Source organism: Bufo gargarizans, chromosome 4 (assembly GCF_014858855.1).
Source record: "Bufo gargarizans isolate SCDJY-AF-19 chromosome 4, ASM1485885v1, whole genome shotgun sequence".
In the NCBI taxonomy this organism is placed as follows: Eukaryota; Metazoa; Chordata; class Amphibia; order Anura; family Bufonidae; genus Bufo; species Bufo gargarizans.
In genome coordinates this window covers 381,294,636-381,319,096 of record NC_058083.1, presented here as the reverse complement: position 1 = coordinate 381,319,096, position 24,461 = coordinate 381,294,636, and the positions used below count along the sequence as shown (strand labels likewise).

Genomic DNA, 24,461 nt, shown 5'->3' with positions numbered 1-24,461 from the left:
TGCCTTGTGAAATTTTATCAAGAAATGCAAATACTCCTAGTTAAACATCTACCTTTAACCTGAAACTCAATTTTAATGGGATACTTGTTACTTTTTAACCCTACAGGATCTGTTGCCATGAAATTAGGATTTTAAGTCAGGTCACATCCTATTCTTTAGTTCTAGTTGCTTTTGATGTCTTAAGTGCAGCCCGTAGAACAGTATTTTATTATATAATTATTATATATTTTGCAGTATTTGCACATATTTTCTAATTCTTGTCTGTTTTTCATACAGTTGTATAAACCTTTCTGGCATTTCATGTTTTTTTAATTATTAACTCAACCTAGAATAAAGAGTGAGGATTATATTTCCCCAGTTTTACATTTACAAGAATGTGCCTTAATATACTAAATATAGATTCCATAATGCATCCATAGTTATGAATCCTATACCATACATGTGTCATCAGTATTGTACCCCAATAAGACAGGCCCTTTGAAATGGGTATATAAAGCAGGCTACATGCTGGTGGTATTATACTGGTGAAATACCGATGACATATGAATGCATTAATGTGTGCTTTGTACTCAAACAGTTACAAATGGCATGTTTAAAATACATTTATATAGTATTCAACGTTATCAAAACCCCAAAGATCATATCATTTTGGATGAAATGGATGAAACTGGCCATAGGCTGAATTCAGGCAGTTATAAACAGAACTGCATATACTTCAGAGGGGCAATGCAATTTCTTCATCTGAACAAATTTTACACTAGCAAGAAAGCATCCCCACAGCTCTGGACATGCTTGATTATAGCGTTGCATAACCCGTGCAGCCCCCATAATCTTACGCATGTGCCATTACTGTGAGTGATCTGTGTACGAATCCACATGATTTTTTTTTTTTTATTAAGTAATTTTTTATTAACATATTTTAAATTTTACAAACCCAAAACCCCAACACCCCCATACCCTCCCCCCTCATAACATCTTGATGATGCTCTCCATCCTCCACATTCCCCTCCACCCGACCCCACCATCATGTCTTTGTGACAAATACATGCTCCTTTCCTACAGCACTCTCAACAATACTGCGTTGAATCTTTGATCCTGTGGGTAAAATTGCATTTTGTCATCAGACACAACTTCCTCTTATTGAATAGTGGAGACACATTCCCTAAATCCTGCAAGAGACCGCCAATCACAGATCCAGCTACACACATCAGGCATTAGTACCCCTCACACTAGTCCCAGACGGTATCTCTGGAGTTCCCTGGATGCCAGCCCTGGGGCGTCAATCCAAGGAGTCCATACGGTAGTTTCTCAAATTTGGTCATAGCACCCCTCTTCCTATAAACCTGTCGTTCCAAATAGATTCGTCGGTTAATCTTGGCTATATATTCGGTTCTACTAGGACTACACTCATTTAGCCAATGCTGGGCAATCAGCTTGTGAGCCATATATAACGTTCTGGCCACCGTTACCTTTCTGGGTTCAGTGATTGTGTATTGGGATATGTGGAGGATCTGCCAAACAAATGGGGTCACATCCAATCTAACTTTGTATAGAGAGTTCCTAAGGTGCTCATACCAACAGGTAGCCCCCTGGTTCCTTATCGACTGTATTTGTGGACAATCGCATGGTCCGGACTCTAGGACCCAACACAGCATTAATTAAGCTGTTCCCTACGAGCTGCGTGTATCACGTGGTGTGCCACCAGGTCACGTGGGACGCCGCGTATCAGACCTAGAGACCACACGGGACACCGAGGCGAGTCCGGGCGGCGAAGCAAGGACTATTATCCATCCATCCCTGCCAAGCAATAAAGGAAGAGGGGTAATGTACTTTGCCCCATGGGCTATATTCATTGATATACCATCGCTACACTACCTATGGCAGTGCGGTCTAGTTTATAGACCAGAAGCAATATAGATTCCCAGAGAACAACACATTGGGATCCAGATTACCTACTCAGGACTTAGTCCACATCTTGCTAGAGCGGCTACTACACCAATTGCGTGGTACCACTGTATTGCTTGCTTGTATTGCATCTAGGCGTTTTATGCCCACGTGGGCACATTTACACCACGTCTGTACCGTATTATATTACATTTTATTTCATGTATGTACTATTTTAATTTTTTATATTAAATGTGGTAATAGACATTCTTTATATTAAATGCGGTAATAGACATTTGTTTCCTGGTGGTCCAGGATATTTTGAGTGCCCTCCTACTATTCATACTTTTTGCATCATTTTATCTGGATTTGGGTGGATCCGTGGAGTGAGCACCTGGTCTTTTGTGAGTATCTCCCTCCTCCCTTCCTCAGTCCCTCATATGTTGAAGTTGGGTGGCTAAGAAATACACCCATGGATCCGGAAGAGCCAACCCCCCAATCGACATGAATTTGTGTGCACAATCGCTGATTTATATTTGCAGGCAGATCATCCTCACATGTACCAATGCTCACATCAAAGGTGCATGTGCCAGATTGTCATGGCCTTGCGAGAAGTGCGGCTATGTCAGTCTGCCACCAGGATAGGGAATCATCTGTACAGCCTCACAGACGGCGAATTCGTTCAAATGAAAGAACGGATTCACTCATTCCTACTCACCTCCTGACCATTCTGTCTATGGCCCATGGTGGCTGCTGAAAATAATATTTTGAAATGCTGTTAATAACAGCTCAGGCAAGATGGCCGCCTCCCTAATCATGTTCAGTTCAGAAAATAGAGTTAAAAAAAAATCTACAAACAGAAAATAAAATCAGATTAGGAAAAAGATATGTGTCACTATTTGGTTTGGAAGGGATGCAAATGAGATCTTAACAAGCTCTGCCTCTAATGCCATCAGATGTAAGGCAGCTATCTATTTGGTTCTAACTGGAGGAAAAATAGAGGTTAGACATTCCATTCCCTAAGTAAGTAGGTAAGCTTACTGTATGGCTCTAGTTATGAATATGGGGATACCACATACATGTATATTATGTGTACTTTATGTTATGCTAATAAACTTTTTTTACTGAAACAAGAGGGCTTTAATTGCTCTACATTTATAAGGTATCCACACATGTTTCTATGCCCTTACAACAGCTAATATATACTGTATATGCTAAAGTTACTAAAGTACTAAAATAAAGTATGGCTTGGCAACTCACTGTCCATATTGAAATCTCAGGAGATTGTGTCACCAGAGAGAGTGGGTTCTGTAATTTGTACTGTTATTGTGGAAGTGCTTATATATGGAAGGTTATAAAGATAAGGGTGATTAGATGTTGCACCAGGTATTTTTCATTATTGCACAATAACAGTTTATTGTGGTTTATTGATCTACATAGTAGTTCTAAGACAAGGTTTACAATGGATGACAAGGTTGGTTCTCATTTCCCAACATTTTTGGCTTGGAAACTCACAGTATACCATTACATTTTAAAAAGTGTAATGGAAAAGATCCAAGAGGTATAAGATTTTTGCAATTGGAATTGGTAAAAAATTAATGAAGTAGTGAAAATCCCATCAAAAATATAAATGACAAGGAAGTGGAGTGGATTTATAAGTTGGAGACACTTTACCTTGAGGTCTCAAAACTGAGTTTTGGAGGAAGACATAGAGCTCCCAAGAATGAGGGAATCCTTAGTGATGTATTTAGACTGAGACAAAAGAGATTGGAATAGAGATACTTACATCTGGAGTGGCAGATGTAAAAAAGGGGAATCCTGTGTTTAATTGGAGAGCTAGGTCAAGTGGTGATGTAAAAGGAATGTGTCAACGTATCAAATGATCTATTGTTGATCATTTTTTTAAAGAGATTATGTTATTTTTATTTTTTCATGTCAATATCTATATTTAAAAATAAACAAAATCCTACAGTTTTCGTACTGGCCATTAACACTAATAGGCGCCACTTCTTGGTCTGTACTGATCACTTTACTGCAGTTATCAGCTTATCATCACAGGCAGGATTTGAATGATACATATTACTTACAGTCAGGTCCATAAATATTGGGACATTGACACAATTCTAACATTTGTGGCTCTACACACCACCACAATGGATTTGAAATGAAACAAACAAGATATGCTTCAACTGCAGGCTGTCAGCTTTAATTTGAGGGTAGGTAGGGTAGTTACAGCCAAATCAGGTGAACGGTGTAGGAATTACAACAGTTTTCATATGTGCCTCCCACTTTTTAATGGACCAAAAGTAATAGGACATAATAATAATCATAAATCAAACTTTCACTTTTTAATACTTGGTTGCAAATATTTGCAGTCAATTACAGCCTGAAGTCTGGAACGCATAGACATCACCAGACGCTGGGTTTCATCCCTGGTGATGCTCTGCCAGGCCTCTACTGCCACTGTCTTCAGTTCCTGCTTGTTCTTGGGGCATTTTCCCTTCAGTTTTGTCTTCAGCAAGTGAAATGCATGCTCAATCGGATTCAGGTCAGGTGATTGACTTGGCCATTGCATAACATTCCACTTCTTTCCCTTAAAAAACTCTTTTGTTGCTTTTGCAGTATGCTTTGAGTCATTTTTTATCTGCACTGTGAAGCGCTGTCCAATGAGTTCTGAAGCATTTGGCTGAATATGAGCAGATAATATTGCCCGAAACACTTGAAAATTCATCCTTCTGCTTTTGTCAGCAGTCACATCATCAATAAATACAAGAGAACCAGTTTCATTGGCAGCCATATATGCCCACGCCATGACACTACCACCAACATGCTTCACTGATGAGGTGGTATGAATAGGTTCATGAGCAGTTCCTTTCCTTCTCCATACTCTTCTCTTCCCATCACTCTAGTACGAGTTGATCTTGGTCTCATCTGTCCATAGGATGTTGTTCCAGAACTGTGAATGCTTTTTTAGATGTCATTTGGCAAACTCTAATCTGACCTTCCTGTTTTTGAGGCTCACCAATGGTTTACATCTGATGGTGAATCCTCTGTATTTACTCTGGTGAAGTCTTTTCTTGATTGTTGACTTTGACACACATACACCTACCTCCTGGAGAGTGTTCTTGATCTGACCAACTGTTGTGAAGGGTGTTTTCTTCACCAGGGAAAGAATTATTCGGTTATCCACCACAGTTGTTTTCCGTGGTCTTCCAGGTCTTTTGGTGTTGCTGAGCTCACGGTGCGTTTCTTCTTTTTAAGAATGTTCCAAACAGTTGTTTTGGCCAAGCCTAATGTTTTTGCTATCTCTCTGATGGGTTTGTTTTGTTTTTTCAGCCTAATGATGGCTTGCTTCACTGATAGTGACAGCTCTTTGGATCTCATCTTGAGAGTTGACAGCAACTGATTCCAAATGCATATAGCACACTTGAAATGAACTCTGGACCTTTTATCTGCTCATTGTAATTGGGATAATGAGGGAATAACACGCACCTGGCCATGGAACAGCTGAGAAGCCAATTGTCCTATTACTTTTGGTTCCTTAATAAGTGGGAGGCACATATGTTGTAATTCCTACACCGTTCACCTGATTTGGATGTAAATACCCTCAAATTAAAGCTGACAGTCTGCAGTTAAAGCACATGTTTCATTTCAAATCCATTGTGGTTGGGTATAGAGCCAAAAATGTTAGCATTGTGTCGATGTCCCAATATTTATGGACCTGACTGTATATACACAGATAACACAGAATACACCATTCACAGTAGGTAGTTGTCAGGGCTTACAGGGTATCATCTCCCTCCTGACCTCTGCACAGGTCACAGAGCAGACCTAGAAAACGATCCCATAGAAATCAATAGGGTCCCCACCCTGTCCATTATGTCTATGGCCCATCAGGCTGCCATAAAAAGTTTTCTTAATGCTTTCTAAATGTTGTTAAGAACAGCTCAGGCAAGATGGCTGCCCCCATAATCATGTTCAGGAAACAGAATAAAAATTTCTGTAAGCTGAAAATTAAAATAGGAAAAGTGTTTTTTATCTGGTTTTAACTGGCAGAAAAACATTTCTGTGGCACATTCCCTTTAACTATCCAGAGCAGAGGGGTCTTAAATACATACAGAACAGACAGTGGTTTTAAAAGTATATTTTTCTATACATTTTAGATTAAGGCCTCGTTCACATCACCGTTTCGCCTTTCCGTTCTCCGGCTCCGTTTTGGGTTTTGCGACTTTTTTGGTCTTACAAGCGCATTTTTACACCATTCAAACCAGTTTTGAAAGTGGATGGGGAGTGTGGTTGAGGGTAGCTTCATTCCAGGTATATCAGTGTGACTTTTGTTAAAAGTAGCAAAGTTAGGCTACTTTCACACTCGCGTTAATATTTTCCAGTATTGAGATCCATCATAGGGTCTCAATACCGGAAAAAAACACTGCCTGACCCAGCAAATTCACTAGTGTGATAGTAGCCTTACTCCAGTAGGGTGTGGTAATAAAAAAGGTAGCATTTCTAGACAAAAGTGTTTATAGGTCCGCCAAATTTAACAAACAACCTGCAACTCTTGATACATTTGGTATAATGCCCTAATGGAGAATTCCACCCACTGTAGAAAGTTCATAGGGTAAAAAACAATGCATGGCTATGAGAAGAAAATTACAACTACTCTCATACATGCCCATCTGACTGTATACAGACTAACCCTTAGTCAAGAAATAGCATGTAAAGTATTTTGGAAATTCATGTCACACCTCGATGAACACAGATGTGAAAAATGGAACCACCCAACCAAGTAAAGAAAGGAGCGGGTAGACAATGAATGTAATTGGAAAACTAAAAAAAGAGAAGTTAAGGGTGGTGGTGTAATAATGACTACTGCCAAAAGGAATCAGGGGTGGGTAAGAGTAAGAATGTAATCCGTGACTTCTTTTGTGTTTGTGACTTCATTAATCCCCCCTGAGTCAGTGATTCTGGCAGCAGGAGACAGGCATGAATTAGAAGAGAACTTATGTTTCACCACCTGCCCAGGTAAGGCTACCTTCACACTTGCGGCAGCCTTTTCCAGCAGGCTGTTCCGGCGGCTAACGCAAGTGTGAAAGGAGCCTTATTGGAAAAAATACTGATTATTTTAGGTGCACTCATAGGTTCTGTTCACACATCTGTTTGTTCCTTTCCATCAGGTTTCCAATTGCTGAGTGGCAGTCAGAATAGTAAGGCATGCTGTGCTATCCTATCTGAAAAAAGTAGAAATTTGATGAACCAATTAAGGCTACTTTCATACGTTGTTAATTCCGGTATTAAGATCCGACAGAGGATCTCAATACTGGAATTAAACAGATCTGTTTTAATTTTGCACATCAGGATGCATCTATTCCGTTTGGATGCAGTTGTGTAAAATCAAAACAGAAAAATACGGATCCGTCACTAAATACATTGAAAGCCAATGGGTGATGATCCATTTTTTTGGGCTCCAAAAAAAACGGATCCATCACCATTGACTTACATTGTTTTCAGTGCCGGATCCGTTTTTTACGTTTTTATGACCAGACACAAAACCGCAGCTTGCAGCCGTTTTGTGTCCAGTCCTAATACAGAATGATGCCAGAACGGAAGACATCCTGATGCATCCTAAACTGATCTCTTTCCATTCAGAATGCATGAGGACCAGACGAAAATGTTTTATTTTTCCAGTTTTGAGATCCTCTGCTGAAAATAGCCTTAGTCAACGTGGTCTAGTTTCAGACTGGGGTGCCTAGGACCCACCAGTAAAATTCATTCTGGGGGCAAAATGTACAGCTACATGGAAATATTACCTGTTCACACAGCAGCAAGATGCTCAAAATGATTCATTATGAAGCCCCTGCAGCGACTTCCAGATGTCCCTGATAAAAGATGACTTTGGTTGGCCTGCCTCTGTGCCTAAAAGTCTTCTTCACCACCCAATATTAAACTGGGTAGTCCTAAATAATTGACCCAGTTTTTAATATGAACGCATAGTCCTCTTTCACACGGGCGTCATGTTTTTGGCCCGGATAAGATGCGGGTGCGTCGTGGGAAAATGCGCAATTTTTCTGCACGAGTGCAAAACATTGTAATGCGTTTTGCACGCTCGTGAGAAAAATCTGCATGTTTGGTTCCCAGACCCAAACCCAGACTTCTTCACAGAAGTTCGGGTTTGGGTTAGGTGTTGTGTAGATTTTATTATTTTTCCTTATAACATGGTCATAAGGGAAAATAATAGCATTCTTAATACAGAATGCATAGTACAATAGGGTTGGAGGGGTTAAAAAATTTTTAAAAAAAATAACTCACCTTAATCCACTTGTTCGCGCAGCCCGGCTTCTCTTCTGTCTTCATCTTTGCTGTGCACAGGAAAAGGACCTTTGATGATGTCACTGGGCTCATCACATGGTCCATCACATGATCTTTTTTTACCGCTGTGATGGATCATGTGACGGACCATGTGATGAGCATAGTGACGTCATCAAAGGTCCTTTTCCTGCACAGCAAAGATGAAGACAGAAGAGAAGCCTGGCTGTGCGAACAAGTAGATTAAGGTGAGTTAAATATTATTATTATTTTTTAACCCCTTCAGCCCTATTGTACTATGCATTCAGTATTAAGAATGCTATTATTTTCCCTTATAACCATGTCATAAGGGAAAATAATAATGATCGGGTCACCATCCCAATCATCTCCTAGCAGCCATGCGTGAAAATCGCACCGCATCCGCACTTGCTTGCGGATGCTCGTGATTTTCACACAGCCCCATTCACTTCTATGGGGCCTGTGTTGCGTGCAAAACGCACAAAGAGGAGCATGCTGCGATTTTCACGCAACGCACAAGTGATGCGTGAAAATCACCGCTCATGTGCACAGCCCCATAGAAATGAATGCTCTGGATTCAGTGCGGGTGCAATGCGTTCACCTCACGCATTGCACCCGCGGGGAAATCTCGCCCGTGTGAAAGGGACCATAGCCTGGATGAGCTGCTTATTTGTATGTAGTGCAGCGAATCTACTGTGCCATGTGCAACTTGTGTAAAAGGCGGGGGACTGGGGGCCCACCCTTGTTCAGGGGCCCACCTTGGGATTCACCTGTTTCCCTGTGGGCCAGTTTGAGCCTAGTGTGATCAGTGTTATCCATCATGACTCTTCTACAAAACCAAAGTCATGATCCTGCTGAGGGCAAAGCATTGGATTATTTGTAAAGTCAAGGATGGAGGGACAGGGGCGGGGGAAGGGGGGTTGTTTTGATATTTGCCCTGTTAATAAAATTTCTAAGTACACACTCCAGCTCTTAACTCATCACGTTATCTAGAAAAAAAAAGCCATTGAAAAGCAATTGAAGGTGTTTGCTTAATGCATTTAGTTTAGCTAACACGTCTCATAAATCATGAGTGTTAACTCTACTACATCTGTACCTTCCCCGGTCCTACTGCACTGCTAAAACTGCATTCATCAAGGTATAAGTTTGGCCCAGCTAGCAGGCTCGGACTGGCCCACAGGTGAATACCCCGATGCGCCCCTAGTCTCCCACCCCCTGCACAAGTGGCACATAACACAGTAGTCTTACATATATTCAATGTACAGACCCTCAACCAGCCTATGTTCATATAAAAAAAAACTGATATATTATTAAAGAATCTACCCAGTGTATTATTCTAGACACGATCAGAGCTGAGATTACTTCTAGGTAGAGATTCGAGGAAAGCTGCCAGTATCCTTTTTACACCTATCTTCTCAAAGTTGCTGAAGGGACCCCCATATATAGTCATCTGGTAGCTGTGTGAGCAGGTATTATTTGAATGTATTCGTGTGGTAGGCCCCCAAAATAAATTTTACTGGTGGGCCCTAGGCACCCCAGTCCGACACTGCCAAATTCCATTGGTTTGATGGTTTGTCACACCCATTACATACCTCCCAACTTTTAAAAATGGCAAAGATGGACAATATATGCCGGCATGCATCACGGCCCTTGTTTTCATACTAGGCCATGCCTCTAACTGACCCCCATCACAACTGCAGCAGCTGGGGATCGGTGAGTATAAGTTCCTTTATTTTTTTACAGCATGTGGAGCCCCTGGCACAATTTTTTCTCTTGCGCTTCAATATCCATTTATTTTAAAGGGAACCTGTCACCTCTCCTATGCTACCCTCACTGAGCGTCTCTAAATGTTCATTGTGCTACCCTAAACATATAAATTACACTTTTAATTTCAGACTAATTGCAGACTAATTCAATACGTATTGTGCATTTTTGTACTTCCCGCCTTTTATGCAAATTAACATGAGAGTCATATCTTACTTGTGTGACCATAGAAGAGTCATATTTTCAAGCTCTCAAAGTTAATTTGCATATGTATCAAATCGGTTTTTTTACACAATAAAAGCACACAGAGCTATGGGGACTGGATATTGCGGATGTGCTAGTGGCCATCTGCAACACATGTCCTCAGCTCTATACACAAAATCCCGGTGACAGGTTCCCTTTAAGGTCCAATTTGCACCAAATAATGAAGTTATGGCATAATATACAGGTAGAAACCATACAGATAGTATAGTAAGGAGAAATTTAGTAAATTTATTAATGCACATTTATGCACTAATTCCTTAGGTCAAAAAGAGGGATATTTAAGGTCCAAATAAGGGACTGTCCCTCCAAAAGAGGGACACTTGGGAGGTATGACATTAGTAGCTCATATCCCATCATATCTGTTGGGAGTGGGGATGGGGGGTGACTCAATTACAGCACTGTACATTAAACAGTTCAATGCTCTTTATCTAGGGCTAGCAAGAGAACAATCAAGCTGTCATACTGTTATCACAATTCTATATCTACTGTTATAATGAGGATTACTTTGTAGATAACCTCTTCTCATCACACCAACAGCAAATTAACAATAGATTATCTACATCAAGGGTCTGCAACCTCCGGAACAACTCCCAGAATCCTCCTTTCACTTCTGTTAGAGTTAGGCTACTTTCACACTTGCGTTCGGAGCGGATCCGTCTGGTGTCTGCCCAGACGGATCCGCTCCTATAATGCAGACGATGGGATCCGTTCAGAGCGGATCCGTCTGCATTATCTTTAAGAAAAAATTCTAAGTGTGAAAGTTAGTCAGACGGATCCGTCCAGACTTTACATTGAAAGTCAATGGGGGACGGATCCGTTTGAAATTGCGCCATATTGTGTCAACTTCAAACGGATCTGTCTCCATTGACTTACATTGTAAGTCTGGACGGATCCGTTTGGCTCCGCATGGCCAGGCGGACACCCGAATGCTGCAAGCAGCGTTCGGGTGTCCGCCTGCTGAGCGGAGCGGAGGACAAATGGTGCCAGACTGATGCTTTCTGAGCGGATCCGCATCCACTCAGAATGCATTGGGGCTGTACAGATGCGTTTGGGGCCGCTTGTGAGAGCCTTCAAACAGAACTCACAAGCGGAGCCCCGAACGCTAGTGTGAAAGTAGCCTTAGAATAACTGCTGGATTAGTTTGCATGCTGGGAGTTGTAGTTTCACAGCAGCTGGAGTGCTGTGACAGTACTGCTGAAATGGAAGAGAGAAAAAAAGTCATCAATTCAAAAAAAAAAAAAAAAGTTTTCTATAATTATGTTGAGTTTTTGAAAGAGATACCCATTTGTCATGGAAAGTCCCTCTAATACAATGAAAGGCTTCGCAGATGACATTGCAGATTGGGAAATATTATCCAGATGTGGCAAGGTAGAATCATGAGAAAGAATATCTTTAAATCCAATCTGAGCTACAGTTCAGATTACAAGGCACGAAGAACATAGATAGGAGAAGAAATATTTGACATAAGGGTGGAGATAGCCTATTAGTAATGACACAACCAGCAGAAAGGCAAGGGTGTCAACAAGTGAAAAGGCAAGAAAACATGAAATGAAAGTGCAAGCCTGGATCTTGTACTGGAAAGCAGTAGAAGTTTCCTGTCCTCGTGTACTCCTATACAGAACAGTATCTCACCATACCTGACTTACTATTTAGAGAGGACCTGCTATCACCTTTCCTGACATGTTTTAGTAAATAATTGCATTCCACATAAAATGACAATTCTGGAGCATTTATTCCTATGACTTGTGTTGTATCATCCCTCTGTTATTCCTGCTAGAAGTTTACGAATAAAAGTCCAACTTACTTACCAGTTCGTGGTGTGTCCCAGTATCATTTGACAATGTCCTACCAGTGCTGCCAGTCTCAGACTCAGAATAGAGACACCTCCCTTCCCCCCAACTGGTAACACCCAGTAGTACTTTTATTCATTAACTTCTAGCAGGAATAATAGAGAAATGGCACAACATACAATCATAAGAATAAATGCTGCAGAATTGTCATTTCATGTGGATTACAATTATTTACAAAAACAGACATGTTAGGAGAGGTGACGGGTCTTTTTTAAAGGATATTTGTAAACTTTGTAAATATTCTGTGCTACTGTACATATACAGTGCTGCGCTACTCTCTTTTGTTGCATCCCTATTTCCTCATGCTCACGCAAAAGGCAGCTAAAGAAAACTGATTTTAAGAGACCTCTTGGCCTATTAACTGTAAATGCAGCCTTGTAACCTGTAAGGACTGCACTTTGTGTAAGAACTGCCAGTCCATGCATGCTGAGAACTGTCACTGAGGTGCTTGTAAAGCAGTAAAGCACTGTTCTGCTGCAAAACTGCCTTATCATTGCCCTCACCACTACAGGGGCGCACTCATAGGTTCACTCATAGGTTGATGGATTGCAGGGTGGCCATAACCATGGAAACGAGCAGTGTATAATGTGATAGAAAAAATAATCTATACATTAGTAAGTCCCTTGTATTAACTTCCTTTACATAATAATTGCCACCCACTGAAGTAAGACAAGCCCTTTAAGCCCTGCGTAAAGGCAATATTTGTTTGACAGCTTACAGCATATAGGAATTAAATAGAGACTACTGCACTGTCACTGCACGCTCTATGATCTATCGTGATAATCATTGTAAAACAATTATAAAATTACCCTCAACTGAAAGCCTATAATCAGACCAACAATAAAATAAAAAGCTGAACTGTGTGAGAATCCATATACCCTGTATACGGTTGTTACGGATCAGCAAGTCTGAACCCACTGTGCCAACTAACCGGTTTGGCTTTGAGTTAAATCCTAAGGCTGGTTATTTCGTGGCTTCCTTGGTAATTCACCCTTTAATCCCTGTACAGGGACCTAGACTTAGTTGCAGGGAATGAACCGGACGGCTACCCCCTGGGATAGTCCAGGTAGTTGGCAGCTCCGGTGCAAGCAGGGGCGGATTGGCTATAGACCTTACAGGGAAATTTCCCAGTGGGCTGATGCCCAGAGGGCTGCCCAAGCCCCCATCTCTGACTCTGGCTGGGTACATAATAAGCTATCAGTGGTAATTAACTCTGCGAGAATTAAATACTCATGTACCAGGCCGGCGACATGCCCTCCTGAATTTAACTATGTCCCGCATCTCACCTCCTAAGCACCTTGCTCCATATCTTAATCAGAGACACCTGGGAGAGGAGGAGAGAAAATGGCCTCTATTGATGTCAACTCAGAGAGACAGCTTTTGGGGCAATATACTGTGTGGGCACTGTGGTATGTGGCATTTTGCACTATGGTATTGCTGAGCCCCCTGCTTTTGTTGCCGCAGCCCCTGTCAATTTAGACCATCCTACAATATGGGGCCACTTTTAGGTAATTTTTTCCAGGGCCACTTTAGGTTCCCAATCCGCCCCTTGGGTGCAAGTACCACAGGCTCAGGGTTAAGGAAATGCAGCAAAAACGCAGGAAGACTGCAGGATAGTCTGAACATTCACCAAGTCTATAATGCCGCTTTTAAAGATCCAGGCAGCGCACAGTTAATGCATACACAGGAAAGATTTGCGGGCAGAGTATTAATGAAGCAAACACAAGGCAGGCAGGAGACTAGACTGGAGCACAGACAGGGGTATACAACGAGCTTACACTATCCGCACTGAACCTGGACTTAAAAGTGTAGGGCCACAATGGCAAACACTTGAAACATGGCTGGCGTACATATAGGAGATAATGCAGGATAAACACAGGTAAATCGCAATAACACTAGACTACCTTTGCTGGTCACCAGGGAACCTAAAGTTCAGGAATGTTCCTGCTGGAGAGGGTGCCTTAAATATGCAGGAACCCTCAGGCTTTGGCTGGGGAAGGATGCGGGAGCACACACAATGGCTGTTTAAGACGGAGCATCAGGCAGACACTGGATGACACGGTAAGTAGTGCAGTGCCCGTGCCCACAGGGAACAGCAGGAGGGTGGCAAGCACGGTCGATAGACCTACCAGCAGTGTATGTGCATATGATTTCTTGTAAACCAAGCAGACACCATTAGTGTCTGAGACAGGAAGTAGTCATGAAAGTATGAAAGTTATTTCCTATCCACATGATAAGCAAATGCTCAGGTGGGGGTCTGACCACTGGGACCCCCATTGATCCTGAGAATGTGAGAATGAGGAATCCATGTTCCCATCCTGATGAAGTGGCAGACCAAGCATGCTCCCTGCAGCTCCATTCATTTTCTAGAGGACTACTGGTTAGAGTAGAGTGCAGTACTTAGCTAATTCCACCAGTCCTACAGAGAATGAATGGATCAGCAATTCATGCTTGGCCTCTCACTCCATCATGATGAGAACATGGGTTCCACATTGTCAGAATCGAAGGGGTCCCAGCGGTCTGACCCCCACCAATTAATGTTGAGCGAACCCGAACTGTAAAGTTCGGGTACATACCAAACTTTATGATTTTTGGTACCCGAACCCGAACTTTGCCAGAAAAGTTCGGGTTCGAGTTCAGTGCTCGGGCATTTAATAAAACTCGTTGAAAGGCAGCAGGGCAGCCAATCAACACGTTTTCAAACTGTGTGCCCTTAGAAGCCATCACAGCCATGCCTACTAATGGCATGGCTGTGATTGGCCGGTGCATCATGTGACCCAGCCTCTATATAAGCTGGATCACGTGTAGCTCCGCCCATCAGCTCTCAGTAGGGAAGGGACAGGAAGCAGGCAGCTGACGTGAGGGACAGTGTTAGGCCTTGTTCACACATCAGTTTTTTGATCAGTTATTTCCATCATAGTGAGCCAAAACCAGGAGTGGGTTATAAACACAGAACAGGTGCAGATCTTTTCATTATACCTTATCTCTGAGTAGCCTCCACTCCTAGTTTAGGCTCACAAAAACTGATGGAAATAACTGATCAAATAACTGACATGTGAACAAAGCCTTAGGCCTCTTTCACACGGGCGAGATATCCACGCGGGTACAATGCGTGAGGTGAACGCATTGCACCCGCACCCATTCATTTCTATGGGGCTGTGCACATGAGCAGTGATTTTCACGCATCACTTGTGTGTTGCGTGAAAATCGCAGCATGCTCCTCTTTGTGTGTTTTCCACGCAACACAGGCCCCATAGAAGTGAATGGGGCTGTGTGAAAATCGCAAACATCCGCAAGCAAGTGCGGATGCGGTGCAATTTTCACGCACGGTTGCTAGGAGACGATCGGGATGGAGACCCAATCTTTATTATTTTCCCTTATGACATGGTTATAAGGGAAAATAATAGCATTCTTAATACAGAATGCATAGTACAATAGGGATGGAGGGGTAAAAATAATAAAATAAATCATCACATGGTGATGGATCATGTGACGGACCATGTGATGAGCGCAGTGACGTCATCAAAGGTCCTATTCCTCAAAGAAGAAGACAGAAGAGAAGCCGGGCTGCGCGAACAAGTGGATTAAGGTGAGTTAAATTATTATTATTATTTTTTAACCCCTCCAGCCCTATTGTACTATGCATTCTGTATTAAGAATGATATTATTTTCCCTTATAACCATGTTATAAGGGAAAATAATAAAATCTACACAACACCTAACCCAAACCCGAACTTCTGGGAAGAAGTCCGGGTTCGGGTCTGGGTACCAAACATGCCAAGTTTTCTCACACACGTGCAAAACGCATTACAATGTTTTGCACTCGCGCAGAAAAATCGCACATTTTCCCGCAACGCACCCGCATCTTATCCGGGCCAAAAACATGACACCCGTGTTAAAGACGCCTTAGTGCGATTTTTTTTGTGGGCGCAGTACACCATCTTTGCACCCCTGACACAGAAAGACATAAATCTGGCTGTGAATTCTGTGGGTGAGCTATAGCGATTTTTTTTTGTGTGGCTGCAATGCAACATTGTACTTTTGTACCCCTGACACACAAATATAATAGTTAATCCGTCTGTTAGTTAGGTGCACGTCATATACCCATTTATTGCATGAAGTACACCTGCACTGCATACGTGACAGGGAAATTGATATAGTTAATCCGTCTGTTAGTTAGGGCTCGTTCACACAACCGTATGTCTTTTTCAGTGTTTTGCGGGCCGTTTTCACGGATCCGTTGTTCCGTTTTTTGTATCCACTGTGTTTCAGTTTCTGTACCATTTTTCCGTATGGCATATACAGTAATTAGAAAGAAAAAATTGGGCTGGGCATAAAAATTTCAATAGATGGTTCCACAAAAATGGAATGGATACGGAAGACATACGGATGCATTTCCCTATGTGTTCCATTTTTTTTGCGGACCCATTGACTTGAATGGAGCCAAGGAACGTGATTTGCGGGCAATAATAGGACATGTTCTATCTTTCAACTGAACTGAAAAACGGAAATACGGAAGCGGAATGCATATGGAGTACATTCCGGGTTTTTTTGTGGAACCATTGAAATGAATGGTTCCATATACGGAACGCAAAAAACTGCCCGTATACGGAACGCAAAAAACATTTGTGTAAACGAGCCCTTAGGTGCACGTCATACACCCATTTATTGTGTGAAGTACACCTGCACTGCATCCGTGACAGGGAAATTGATATACAGTAGTTAATCCATCTGTTAGTTAGGTGCACGTCATATACCCATTTATTGCGTGAAGTACACCTGCACTGCATATGTGACAGGGAAATTGATATAGTTAAGGCCACGACCGTTGTGTGCATCCGTGGCCGTTGTGCAGTTTTTTTTTCGCGGACCCATTGACTTTCAATGGGTCCGTGGAAAAATCGGAAAATGCACCGTTTTGCAGCCGAGACCGTGATCCGTGTATCCTGTCCGTCCAAAAAATAGGACCTGTCCTATTTTTTTGACGGACAACGGTCCACGGACCCATTCAAGTCAATGGGTCCGTGAAAGAACACGGATGCACACAAGATTGGCATCGTGTCCGTGATCCCTGGCCGTAGGTTACTTTCATGCAGACGGATCCGAAGATCCGTCTGCATAAAAGCTTTTTCAGATCTAAGTTTTCACTTCGTGAAAACTCATATCTGACAGTATATTCTAACACAGAGGCGTTCCCATGGTGATGGGGAAGCTTCTAGTTAGAATACACTACAAACTGTGTACAAGACTGCCCCCTGCTGGCAGCACCCGATCTCTTACAGGGGGCCGTGATCAGCACAATTAACCCCTTCAGGTGCTGCACCTGAAGGGGTTAATTGTACTATCATATCCCCCTGTAAGAGATCAGGGCTGCCAGGCAGCAGGGGGCAGACCCCTCCCCCCTCCCCAGTTTGAATATCATTGGTGGCCAGTGCGGCCCCCCCCCCCCTCCCTCCCTCTATTGTAATAATTCGTTGGTGGCACAGTTTGCGCCCCCCATCACCCCCCCTTCCTCCCTGTATTGTAATAATTATTCGTTGGTGGCACAGTGTGCGCCCCCCATCGGCCACCCCCCTTCCTCCCTGTATTGTAATAATTATTCGTTAGTGGCACAGTGTGCACCCCCCATCGGCCCCCCCCTTCCTCCCTGTATTGTAATAATTATTCGTTGGTGGCACAGTGTGCGCCCCCCATCGGCCCCCCCTCCCTCTATAGCATTAACAACATTGGTGGCCAGTGTGCGGCCTCCCATCCCCCCCCCCCCAATCATTGGTGGCAGCGGAGTTCCGATCAGAGTCCCAGTTTAATCGCTGGGGCGCCGATCGGTAACCATGGCAACCAGGACGCTACTGCAGCCCTGGTTGCCATGGTTACTTAGCAATAGTACAATAGTAAAAGATTCATACTTACCTGGGAGCTGCGATGTCTGTGTCCGGCCGGGAGCTCCTCCTACTGGTAAGTGACAGCAATGCGCCGCACAGACCTGTCACTTACCAGTAGGAGGAGCTCCGGGCCAGACACAGACATCGCAGCTCCCAGGTAAGTATGAATCTTTTACTATTGTACTATTGCTAAGTAACCATGGCAACCAGGGCTGCAGCAGCGTCCTGGTTGCCATGGTTACCGATCGGAGCCCCAGCGATTAAACTGGGACTCCGATCGGAACTCCGCTGCCACCAATGATTGGGGGGGGGGGATGGGAGGCCGCACACTGGCCACCAATGTTGTTAATGCTATAGAGGGAGGGGGGGCCGATGGGGGGCGCACACTGTGCCACCAACAAATTATTACAATAGAGGGAGGAAGGCGGGGGGGGGCGCACACTGCCACCAACGAATTATTACAATAGAGGGAGGGGGGGGCTGCACTGGCCACCAATGATATTCAAACTGGGGAGGTGAGGGGTCTGCCCCCTGCTGCCTGGCAGCCCTGATCTCTTGCAGGGGGATATGATGGTACAATTAACCCCTTCAGGTGCGGCACCTGAGGGGTTAATTGTGCTGATCACGGCCCCCTGTAAGAGATCGGGTGCTGCCAGGCAGCAGGGGGAAGTCATGTACACAGTTTGTAGTATATTCTAACTAGAAGCATCCCCATCACCATGGGAACGCCTCTGTGTTAGAATATACTGTCGGAAATGAGTTTTCACGCTCTAACTCATATCCGACAGTATATTCTAACATAGAGACGTTCCCATGGTGATGGGGACGCTTCAAGTTAAAATATACCATCGGATTGGAGAAAACTCCGATCAGATGGTATAAAAGGGACTCCAGACTTTACATTGAAAGTCAATGGGGAAGGATCCGTTTGAAATGGCACCATATTGTGTCAACGGTCAAACAGATCCGTCCCTATTGACTTGCATTGTAATTCAGGACGGATCCATTTGGCTCCGCACGGCCAGGCGGACACCAAAACTACTTTTTTTTCATGTCCGTGGATCCTCCAAAAATCAAGGAAGACCCACGGATGAAAAAACGGTCACGGATCACGGACCTACGGACCCCGTTTTTGCAGACCGTGAAAAAATACTGTCGTGTGCATGAGGCCTAATACGTCTGTTCAGTGGATGACCTCAAAGAATTAGGAGGACCACCGCAGCACATCTCTGATGATGACGAAACACAGGTACCAACTGCGGCAGCTTTCTGCAGTGTGCAGACCGGCAAAGAGGGCAGGGGTGAAGAGTGGGTGGAAGATGATGTGGGGGATGATGAGGTCCTAGACCCCACATGGAATCAAGGTCATCCGAGTGACTTGTGCAGTTCGGAGGAAGGTGGTGGTCACAGCACCAGCCTCACAGCAAAAGAGGGAGCAGTGTGCAAAAGCAAAGTGTCCGTCTCCTAGCCAGTATGCCTGCTACTGCCCACCGCAGCCAGTGACTGAGCACAACAAAGCCAGCTCCAAGGAGTTCCCTGGCGTGGCAGTTCTTGAGACAATGTGCTGACGACAAAACGCAAGTGGTTTGCACACTGTGCAATCAGAGGCTGTTCTAAACCTGATTACCACCTGTATGACCAGGCATCTAAATGCAAAGCACGAGCTGCAGTAGAGTAAACACCTCAAAAAACACGAAATATCTCACGCTCCTCCTGGTCCCTCTTCTGCTGCAGTCTCGGCCTCTTCCTCCCCCTCTGGAGTGACAGTGGCACCTGCCACCCCGCAAACAGAGGATGTGGCAGCAACATCACCACATCCGTCACCAAGCATCTCCACAATGTCCCATTGAAGCGTTCAGCTGTCTATCTCCCAAACACTGGAGAGAAAGAGGAAGTACCCCCCTACCAACCCGCAATCCCTGGCCCGGAATGCCAGCATTTCAAAATTCCTGGCCTTTGAAATGCTGTCATTCCATCTGGTGGAGACGGAGACTTTTAAAAAAATGTATGGCTGTGGCTTTCCCACAGTACTGTCACGGCTGAGGATGGGGAAAACCCTCAGCCGTGCGATGCCAGAAGATGTTAATCGCCACTTGGCCAGGAGCACAGGATCAGGGAGCAGGTCACCTCCTATAACGTCCCTAATCTGACCCTGACTCCTAGCTATATGAGCCGACCTTGATGGTGGGAGGGCTCATACTCCGGAACCTTTAAGTCCCTACTAGCCCTCAGGGTGGCCCTTACTAGGAGCAGGGTAAGACGACCTGTTCCTCCTGGATACGGAGGAACGTGAGTCTCACTGGCCAAGCTGCAAGGAAGGGGAGACATATACAGACATATAGATATGGCAGGTGAACAACACTGGTTCCAAACTAACCTGCCACAGCCTTGCTGACTGGAACCCATGCACCAGGTATTGCTGTCCACACAAACACTAAGGAGTCAGAACACACAAAACACACAGGAAACCAGGACATCTATATCTGTAATAAACATGAAAAGGAAGGCAACATCAACTTAACATCACATATAACATTTATGACCACAAGGGTGGCCCTCACTGGCAGATGGTATACAAACCAGGAGGATGACTCCAGCAACATGCCTGGAGTACCCCTCAGACCTCTGCTCTCAACTGAGGCTAAATAGCCCATGTAGCCACACCCACACACGGACACACCCAGTGTTCACACAAAGAGGGAGTTAACCCTTCCTACACCAAGCAAGGGATGGAAGCCACTTAAAGGGGAAAGTGCACACATAACTAAAACCCTGTGCACACCAGACATACAAAAGACACACCTAACAAAGACAGGTTGCCAGGTGCAACCGCATGCACATTGCAGCAAGCTGCCTAGCACCAGCTCAGGCTGCTATACTGTGACATACAAAATAACAACTTGTTGCCAGCGGCAACCACAAGTGAGGCAACATACTAGCGGCCCTCCCCTGTGGTTGAACAACCAAACCAAACCGCAGGCAACAGCCTGCGGCTCAGGAGTCACGACCATGACCATGGTCGTGACAAGTACGTGGTTTCCAGCCGCCACTACCTTACCAGGCAAGCCATCCCCGCCCTGCACAACCAAGTGGCGGACAAACTTAGGTGTGCACTGCACAACGCCATCTGTGGCAAGGTCCACATAACCACCGATATGTGGACCAGTAAGCACGGGCAGGGATGTTATATCTCCCTAACTGCACACTGGGTAAATGCAGTGACGGCTGGGCCTGAGGCGGATAGCAGTTTGGTGCATGTCCTTCCGCCACCGAGGATTGCAGGACGTTTCTCTTTGCCTCCTGTTGCCTCCTCCTCCTACTCCGCTTCCTCCTCTACCACCTCCTCATCAGGTCAGCGTAACACCTTCACCACCATCTTCAGCACAGCCAGGGGGAAACGACAGCAGGTGGTTTTGAAACTCATTTGTTTGGGGAAAAAACCCACACCGCACAGGTGCTGTGGACGGTCATGGAACAACAGACCGATGAGTGGTTGGTGCCACTGACCCTGAAGCCTGGTCTGGTGGTGTGCGATAATGGGCGAAATCTCGTAGCAGCTCTGGGCCTAGTTGGTTTGACGCACATCCCTTGCCTGGCGCATGTGCTGAATTTGCTGGTGCAGAGGTTTCTGAAAAATGTCCACGATATGTCAGAGCTGCTGCAGAAAGTGCGGCCCGTTTGTGCACGCTTTCGGCGTTCTCACCCTGCTGCTGCTCGCCTGTCTGCGCTGCAGCGTAACTTCGGCCTTCCCGTTCACCGCCTCATATGCGACGTGCCCACCAGGTGGAACTCCACCTTGCACATGCTGGAGAGACTGTGCGAGCAGCAACAGGCGATAGTGGAGTTTCAGCTGCAGCACGCACGGGTGAGACACTCTGTGGAACAGCACCACTTCACCACCAACGAGTGGGCCTCCATGCGGGACGTGTGCCATGTTGCGCTGTTTCGAGTACTCCACCAACATGGCCAGTGCCGATGACACAGTCCTCAGCGTTACTATCCCACTTCTATGTCTCCTTGAAAAAACGCTTCGGGCGATGATGGAAGAGGATGTGGCACAGGAGGAAGAGGAAGATGGATCATTTCCATGGTTATCAGTCACAAGTAACTCAGAGGGTGGGTTCCTACTTCCTGCACCAACAGAGGCCAAGTACACAATTGCCTAGCCACGGCAGAGTTCTGGAGGATGAGGAGGATGATAAGGAGGAGGAACCATGTTCGCAGCCAGGTGGCACCCAAAGCAGCTCATGGGCATCACTGGAGCGTGGCTGGGGGGATACAGAGGACACAGACAATACACAGCTTGTCGTTGCTTCTGGGTAGCCTGGCACACATGAGTGACTACATGCTGCAGTGCCTGCTCAACGATGGCTGATTTGCCCACATTCTAACCAGTACTAATTACTGGGTGGCTACCCTGCTGGATCCCCGCTACAAGGACAACGTGCCATCCTTAATTCCCTCACTGGAGCATGATAGGAAGCGCACGCTAGTAGACATGCTGCTGATTGCATTCCCACCTGACACCGGGGGCTCAGTGGAAGCACAAGGCGAAGGAAGAGGAGGAGGAAGAAGTCGCCAACGCAGCTGGGGCACCGCCAGCACCTCAGAAGGAAGGGTTAGCGTGGCCAAAATGTGGAAAAGCTTTGTCAGCACGCCACAACAACCAGCACCACCAGCTGATACAGAACGTCTTAGCAGGAGGCAGCATTTCAGCAACATGGTGGAACAGTACGTGTGCACACGCCTACACGTACTGACTGATGGGTATGCCCCATTCATCTTCTGGGTCACCAAATTGGGCACATGGCCTGAGCTTGCCCTTTATGCCTTGGAGGTGCTGGCCTGCCCTGCGGCCAGTGTATTGTCCGGCCATGTGTTCAGCACGGCAGGGGGTGATCATAGACAACAGCAGCCGCCTGTCCACAGCCAACGTGGACAAGCTCACGTTCATTAAAATGAACCAGGCATGGATCCCTCAGGACTTGTCCGTACCTTGTGCAGAATAGACATGTATATCGGCACTAAGCAGCCATTGTTATACTACAGCGAACTTTCTCTTTGTTTTCTTTTTTATATTTCCCAATGTTTTGGTGTGTTCTCAAATTTATAAAAAATAAAATAAAAAATACAAAAATAGTGTTGGCCACCTTCTCCTCCTCCACCACCGCTTCCACCTACACAGCTAAATCCACCACCTCCTCAACCTCCTACTCCACTTTGACCTACACCTCCTAGTTCAAGATCATTATTTTTTTTTCATTCTATGTTATTTTAATTAATTTCCCTATACACTTTTGTTTGCAGGGCAATTGTCCTGCTCTTACCCCCATTTTGCTTCCTTTTGCAGCTCTCTAGCCCTTTCTATGACTTTTTTAGAGCCATTTTAGTGCACCAAAGTTCAGGTCCCCAAACTTTTAGGTGTTCGCCATGCACATTATCTAACAGCTATCTCTCCCAACCCCACCATACACATGCATGCTTAGGTTGGCTGAGCATGCATGTATCCTGAACAAGTTGAGGCTAGAATGCCACTGCCTGACACTTCCTGGCACCGGATCTTGATTAGAACAAAAAGATCAGTCAATTTCAATCCAACTGCCTGATCTATATCTTTCTCACATCTGGTGGGTTTGGCATATGACATTTTTCTAATAAATACACTACTCATAAAAAGTTAGGGATATTTGTCTTTTAAGTGAAATTTATGGAAAACGTAAAACTCTCATGCTACAGTGATATTATATCATGAAAGTATGGCATTTAAGTAGAAGCATGCAATGGTGATTTCCTCATCTCAAACAAGTTAGGCTACATGCACATGACTATTGTGTGTTTTGCGGTCCGCAAATTGTGGATCCGGAAAACACGGATGGCGTCGGTGTGTGTTCTGCAATTTGCCACGGAGCAACGGATGCGGACAGCACACGGAGTGCTGTCCGCATATTTTGCACCCCCATTGAGGTGAATGGGTCCGCATCAAAGCCGCAAAAACTGCGGCTCAGATGCAGAACAAAACAACGGTTGTGTGCATGAGGCCTTATTGAAACAAAAGGCAACAACAGTGTTGGGTATACCCCCACAAAAATTGTCAATGTCTCAAAAAGTTGTCATATGGTATCAATTACAGCTTGACAATAACGTCTCATGCTGTTCAGAAGTTGACTTATTGTCTGCTGATGGCTTGGGATCCCACTCTTCTGGAAGGGCGGCCCTCAAGTCATTGAGGTTCTGGGTTACAGAGTTACGAGCCTCTATACGACGACTCAGCTGATCTCATAGGTTTTCAATGGGATTGAGGTCTGGCAAAAGTAAAGGCCACTCAATTTGAGGTATCTCAGTCTCCAGCAGCCGTTCCCTAATGATGCGACCTCGATTAGCTGGCGCATTCTTAGCCATGAAGATGACATTAGGCCTGTGTTGTTCATGCAGAGGCACAATGACTGGATCAGTGATGTTATTCAAGTAGTTTGGGCTTGTCACTGTACCATTCACA

At 44.8% G+C, this 24,461-nt stretch overlaps 1 protein-coding gene across 2 annotated transcripts in view; it reads right to left on the bottom strand.

The window, feature by feature from the left end:
- Nucleotides 1-24,461, bottom strand: part of LOC122934721 (myelin and lymphocyte protein-like) — a 199,767-nt gene that overhangs the window by 28,983 nt on the left and 146,323 nt on the right. The window lies entirely within an intron of this gene.